The following is a 7,305-nucleotide window of genomic DNA, read 5'->3' on the forward strand; positions in this document are numbered from 1 at the left end:
TCTGCACAGGTGCGCGCCCTGCAGGAAACAGCGTGTGTCTAGCAAGGTGTTTGAGGGGTGGTGGTGATGGTGAGGGGTGAGGTGGAGGTGGGGGTTGTGGTGGAAGGATCGGGAGGGGGGAGGGGGAGACACGTGACGGGGAGCGGAGGTGGAGGGGAAAGGCTGGAGGTGGGAGGGGACGAGAGGGAAGAAATGAGGGTATTGGGGGGCGGGGGTTGCTGCACTCACTGCTGGCTCACTCGCTCTCTTTCGCGTTGTTGTTGTTGTGTGACGTGAAGGCTGCGGCGACAGTGCTGTGTTGCGGCTGAGAGCGCGTGGTGAGTTACTATGTTGTTTTGTTTGCTACGCACACGCACGTGTGTGTTTGTGTGTGACAGTTGTTGAATGGTGCCTTCTCCCGCTTCTTTCTTGCTGGGGCCCGCACTGGTTCGTCTCAGTCAGACAAGGGTTGGGAAGAAATCAGTAACAACAAACACCTTCCTCACATCCCAACGTGACGGCTGTTGGAACTGATGTGACATCTGTGAAGAGGTATGTCACTGTTGTTCAGTTTGTAATGTTCTGTTCTTGATAAAGTTGTGACATCTTTCATTGTGTAAGAAGAAAGAAATCAGTGTTCGATCTGCTGTCGTGAAGGATAATGTGTCGCCACAGTCCGGTTAACCCCTGATGTGACTAAGTTGGAGCCTTGGCGAAAAGTGATTGGCATGGCGTCAGTGAATCATAAGTGCAATTAATACTTTTGTTGGACTCTCAAAGCCGTTTCAGGGCAAAGCCTATTTTATGCTCAGTTACAACTCAATATGCCAAGTAATATTTTGGTTACGGAGATAAATATTTAAAACACAAATTCTAGCATGCAATTTACTCGAATAAAGTGTGTATAGCCTATACTCTTTTGACAGGAAAATGAACACGCTCTTCAGTTCTTGACAGTTTTCACATGGATATCATGATTCTGCGACAGGAAAATTCCTGCAATGACACGGAGAGAGATTTTCGTCATAGGGCACTCTTTTTGCACACCGGAAGGACGGAGATTTTTGTCATAGGGCACTCTTTTTGCACACCGGAAGGACGGAGATTTTTGTCATAGGACACTCTTTTGCACACCGGAAAGACGGAGATTTTTGTCATAGGACACTCTTTTTGCACACCGGAAGAGGACGAAAATTTTTGTCATAGGGCACTCTTTTTGCACACCGGAAGAGGACGGAGATATATAGGACACTCTTTTTGCACACCGGAAGAGGACGGAGATATATAGGACACTCTTTTTGCACACCGGAAGAGGACGGAGATATATAGGACACTCTTTTTGCACACCGGAAGAGGACGGAGATATATAGGACACTCTTTTTGTACACCGGAAGAGGACGGAGATATATAGGACACTCTTTTTGCACACCTGAAGAGGACGGAGATATATAGGACACTCTTTCTGCACACCTGAAGAGGACGGAAATTTTCTTCTTGGGAACTTCCAAAAAGGGCAAGTCCAGTAACTGACATCCTGACCTGTCAGCTCTGCATCAGTTTTACATACGAGCAAACTCGTCAGCAATTTAGTATTTGATTTTCAATTTATTTCACATTTATTTACCTGTTAAATTTCACATTTATTTACCTGTTAAAATGAACTTTTTACAATACGTTTGGCAAGAACAGCTTCAACGTTTCCGTTTATTTGTTATAATTTGTTTTTTATGTGTTTTGTTTTAATTTTTTGTTATATTTTGTGCATTTTTTTTTATATTAAGTCCGTGCATGTTTAGTGTATCTCGGTGTGGAGTTTGAATCAAAAGACTAACACCCAGACCACCATTTCATTAACGTCTTGTGGACTGTGAAGAAAATATTCTGCCCTGGTATATAGAGTGAAGCTCGCACAAGCGATTCTGTCGTTTCAGAGATAAGATACTATATAATAAGACCACATTATGAACGTGTGTGTGTGAGTGTGTGTGTGTGGGGGGGGGGGGGGGAGGCGTGTGAATATGTACCCACCGGCGTAGGTGTATATCGTGTGTGTGTAGGGGTGTGCGGGGTGAGACCGCCACTCAAAAAAAAAAAAAGAGCGTGTGCCAAGAGAAATGTTTGTGGAAGGTAAACGGTGAGGACCTTCACATGACTGGGTCCAGGCTGAATAAAGGGTGCATGCTCACTCCACCCTCAAGCTGACAAGCTGATGGGAGAGCTGAACTTCACACAGGATGTCATTTACTTGGGCTCTTTATTGTTTTTATTTGGCTTATTTTGGGTTATTTGTTTGCTTGTTTGAAGGGGAATGCAGCTAAAAATAGTTATATATTTATCTCTTTCCTGCATTCTTTCTTTCGTTCGTTCGTTCGTTTCTGTTCTTTTCTTTCTTCTTTTTTCTTCTTTTTTATCTATTACATAATTTCTGTCTTCTCCTCATGGGCTTAATGTATAACCATTACCCCCCCCCCCCCACCCCCTTCCTCCCGCTCCCTCACTCCCTCCCCTCACCCTCCCCCTTCCTCCCGCTCCCTCACTCCCCCCCCCCTCCCCCTTCCTCCCGCTCCCTCATTCCCCCCCCTCCCCCTTTCTCCCGCTCCATCACTCCCCCCCCCCCCTCTCTCTCTCTGTGTTGTTTCGTTTTTCCTAATGACAGTCTATCATTTCATTCTGACGGAAAGAGTTACCGCATGCAAAGTTTGCCCTTTATACACGGAGAAGAGGTGAACGACATCTATATTGTGCACATCTCCCCATCCGGCCACTCTATACTGTCTCTTTTCTTTCTGAGCAGCATGTTTGGTTAAGTGCCGGTTTGAAGACGACAATCAACATGCCTGCACTGATGTTAAGACAGTCAGTGGCAAGGCAGGTGAGAATTATCAATTGGTTTTTTAGCTATTTTTGTTTGTTTCTTTTCATTATCATATAAGCGGGTGCTCAGATATGATAAGCCTTGGTTTCAAAGCAGCCACTATAACAACATTCTTCATTGTGTAGGCATTAAAAAGGGAACCTGCCAGATTTCAGTCAGCTTCTAAAAAATGTTTATTTCGAGCCACGTGTAACTGATGTTTTGCCCAGAGGTAATCCATGGTTCCTTTATATTGCAACACTGTATGGTCTTCATATCAAGGGTGGAGCAGTGCCATTCATTTTAATACCATATTCTATCTTAATTGTGAACACTTTTCAGTGCATTCGTGTATTAGCGCGTACGCGCGAGCGCGCGTGTTTGTATGCGTGCACAAATTCCCATAGTTTGCCTTTAATTTCAGTACGGGAGGGGGAAGACTGGAGGGTCTATGGCAGCCAGCAGACTCAGAGAAAGCGCTGGAGTCTGTGAAAGACTGACGGAATTTGCTATGCAAGAAAGCGAAGCAAAGGAATTTTCAGTACACAGACCCACCCTGCAACGACTTTAGAAATAACACAAATACACAGATGACTGCAAAACCCCATTTAAATAACACAAATACACAGATGACTGCAAAACCCCATTTAAATAACACAAATACACAGATGACTGCAAAACCCCATTTAAATAACACAAATACACAGATGACTGCAAAAACCCATGGGTCCGTCAACAGTGCTATTGTATTGTATTGTATTGTATTGTATTGTATTGTAATGTATTATGCTTTTTTTGTCACAACAGATTTCTCTATGTGAAATTCGGGCGCTCTACCCAGGGAGAGCGCGTCGCTACAGTGAGTGCGCCACCTTTTTTTCTTTTCTTTTTTGTGTTTTGTTGTTGTTGTTGTTGTTTTTCTTATCGAAGTAGAATTTTCTACAGAATTTTATCAGGAGCAACCCTTTTGTTGCCGTGGGTTCCTTTTACATGCGCTAGGTGCATGCTGCACACGGGACCTCGGTTTATCGTCTCATCCGAATGACTAACATCCAGACCACCTTTCAAGGTCTAGTGGAGGGGTAGAAAATACTGGCGACTGTGCCGGGATTCAAACCAGTGCACTCCGATTCTCTCCCTGCCCAGGCGGACGCGTTACCTTTAGGACATCACTCCACTGCTATCACAGTGATGAACAGATGATCTGGTGATGCATATTCTTGGTTTGGGAGAAATGTTATTTGGGATTATTTTGTACAGGAACTGACGTAAGAACTTGCAGAGAGAAACTGTGTGTATCGCTATTGCGCACAAATTTAACGAAGATGCGAAATGTGCCGTAAGAAAATGACAATGGTTCAGAAATGTTTGGCCAGACACCCTGAGCTTAGCCAGTGGGGTGCTGAAGGGAGAAGACGTTGCAAGGGCAGATGGCTTTAATTAACTAAGTTCTTTGACAATCTGAACGCGGTCATAGTTAAACAGGAATTCAAATCCATGTCCTTAATATACAGCATGGGCGAAACTTTTCTTCTCTCAGCTCAGCGCAGAAACGTGGTCAATGGTTATACTTGCGAGGAAGTGAAAACATCCAATGGGTGCTGCCATCATCAGCACAGGATGGGACATCTGAGTGTCACGTGCGTTTATTTCTGTCAGAGCTCGCGGCCAGCTATGTTCCGCCCTTTTTCTCATCTGCAAGAGAAGAAGAAGGAAAGATGATGTGAAGACAGATGCTTCACTTGACACTTGGGTTACTGTCCCTGATAAAGGCTGGATGGGCAAGGGAACGTTCTGCATGTAGCTCAAGCACTTCATCAAACACGAAACCGTCAGTGAAGGATATGTGTGTTTCAGTTTCAGTTTCTCAAGGCGGCGTCATTGTGTTCGGACAAATCCATATACGCTACACCACATTTGCTAGGCAGATGCCTGACCAGCAGCGTAACCCAACGGTGCTTAGTCAGGCCTTGAACCTTTTTGATCGCAGTTATTGTGCGTATGGAAGTAGATCCTTGATACGGCTGTTGGGCATGTGCTTGAAATTACCACAATGTGTATGCTTGGGAAAAGGAACAGCAGTGGCTCAGTTTGGAGGCAATTTTCTCATCTTGAGCCAGTTTTCGAGAGTTCTCTTTAATTTTATGGGGTAAACCAGATTGATTTCAGCACACACACACACACACACACACACACACACACACACACACACACACAAACACAAACACAGAGAGACAGAGAGAGAGAGTTTATGCCTTCATATAATGGATCCACCGATTGCATATTTATATAACAATGTACCACTCCAAAATAATCATGCCCAAGGTAGGTGCCGTTCCCTAGCACATCATCCATTCCAACTTTATCTTACACAGTTTTATATTGACTTCATCAGTAAAATGTTATAAAAGGCAGTACCATATTATTTTTAAAATGGACGCGATAAAGGATCAGATTCTGTTGTAGCGATAACATCTTTCTTACCAGCCAAGAAAACTTCATGCGGGTTAGGAGGGAGTTTACAGGGGGCACATTTTATCTGCAAGCGGACTGAGTGTTGTACAGCCAGGAGCACTGGCCTTGAAGATGTCTACAGGTCAGGGTGACCCTTGACAGAAACCAACACATTCTGCTTTGGACTCGAGGAAGAAGAAACTGTACGCGCGCGGGCGTGTATGTGTATGCTTGTGTGAAAAACCAGGCTCGCATACCAGTATACCTGTGCTAAAGTATAATAAAAGCGCACACACACACACACACACACACACACACACACACACACACACATCATTTTGACTTTACTTCACACACACACACACACACACACACACACACACACGGACGCACACATGCAGACACCCCCCCTCCCCCTTCCCCGAAAAAAAAAAAACAAAAAACGAAAAGGAAAGCAATGACGTCCCGGTATGCACGTGTAGAAAAAGCCTGAAAATGCCAGCCGCCGTCCAAACTTAGCTGTCGGAAATGAAATGCAGCTTTGGGTGCTCTATCTTCACCACATCACAAGTCTGAATATATACCTGCAGCCAAAATTGCGTCATCCTCCCACCACAGACATCACGCAATGCATCATCTGCTGCACTGAGGGTATAAATATAGCACTGCATCTTACATTCTGTTTATTTTCAGTCTGTCTGTCTCTGTTTGTTCCTTTCTTCTTTCATTCCATTGTTTTGGCTTTTACTGTTCTGTTTTTTTTTTCTCTTCCTTCCTTCTCTTCCTTCCTTCCCGCTTCCTTCTTCTTGATTCTCTCTGTTCCTCGCTCCATCTGTCACCTTCTTTCTCCTTCTGTCTTTCTTCCTTTCTGTCTTCCTTTCTGTCTTCCTTCCTTTCTGTCTTCCTTTCTTTCTTCCTTTCTGTCTTCCTTCCTTTCTGTCTTCCTTCCTTTCTGTCTTCCTTTCTTTTTTTCCTTTCATTCTTTCTTCCTGTCTTTTTCTTTCTTTCGTCCTTCCTGTCTTTTTCCCTTTCTATCTTCCTGTCTTTTTCTTCCTTCCTTTCTTTCTTTCTTCCTGTCTGTCTTTCTTTGTTTCTTTCTTCCTTCCTTCTTCCTTCCTTTCTTTCTTCGTTTTCTTCTTCCTTCCTTCCTTTCTTTCTTCCTTTTCTTCTTTCTTTCTTTATTTCTTCCTTCATGTCTTTTTATTCCTTTCCTTCTTTCTTTCTTCCTGTCTTACTTTCTTCCCGTATTTCTTTTTTCTATCTTTCTTCCTGTCTTTCTTCCTGTTTTCCTGTCTTTCCTTCTTTCTTCCTGTCTTTCTTTCTTCCTTCCTTTCTGTCTTCTTTTCCGTCTTCCTTCCTTTCTGTCTTCCTTTCTGTCTTCCTTCCTTTCTGTCTTCCTTCCTTTCCTTCTTCCTTTCTGTCTTCCTTCCTTTCTGTCTTCCTTTCTGTCTTCCTTCCTTTCTGTCTTCCTTTCTTTTTTCCTTTCATTCTTTCTTCCTGTCTTTCTTTCTTTCGTCCTTCCTGTCTTTTTCCCTTTCTATCTTCCTGTCTTTTTCTTCCTTCCTTTCTTTCTTTCTTCCTGTCTGTCTTTCTTTGTTTCTTTCTTCCTTCCTTTCTTTCTTCGTTTTCTTCTTCCTTCCTTCCTTTCTTTCTTCCTTTTCTTCTTTCTTTCTTTCTTTCTGCCTTCATGTCTTTTTATTCCTTTCCTTCTTTCTTTCTTCCTGTCTTACTTTCTTCCCGTATTTCTTTTTTCTATCTTTCTTCCTGTCTTTCTTCCTGTTTTCCTGTCTTTCCTTCTTTCTTCCTGTCTTTCCTTCTTTCTTCCTGTCTTTCTTTCTGTCTTTCTTCCTGTCTTCCTGTCTTTTCTTCTTTCTTCCTGTCTTTTCACCCATCATTTGTTTATTCTTGCCTCTCCCTCTCTGTCGCAATTTTCTTTTTTCGTATTTTCTTTCCTTCTTTCTTCCATTCTTTCTCTCTTCCCTCTCTCCCACCATCAGACTGTCGCCCTCTTCTTTCCT

The 7,305-nt window shown here is 43.4% G+C and overlaps 1 protein-coding gene across 2 annotated transcripts in view; it reads left to right on the forward strand.

The window, feature by feature from the left end:
* Positions 1 to 267: 267 nt before the first annotated feature.
* The window catches only part of LOC143280758 (uncharacterized), a 113,510-nt gene continuing 106,472 nt past the window's right edge, over positions 268 to 7,305 (forward strand). For both annotated transcript variants that reach the window (XM_076585432.1, XM_076585433.1), the window contains exon 1: positions 268 to 531. The gene's annotated coding sequence lies outside the window, so the exon portion shown is untranslated. The remainder of the gene's footprint in view (positions 532 to 7,305) is intronic.

The sequence above is a fragment of the Babylonia areolata genome, chromosome 4 (genome assembly GCF_041734735.1).
Source record: "Babylonia areolata isolate BAREFJ2019XMU chromosome 4, ASM4173473v1, whole genome shotgun sequence".
Lineage (NCBI taxonomy): Eukaryota > Metazoa > Mollusca > Gastropoda > Neogastropoda > Buccinidae > Babylonia > Babylonia areolata.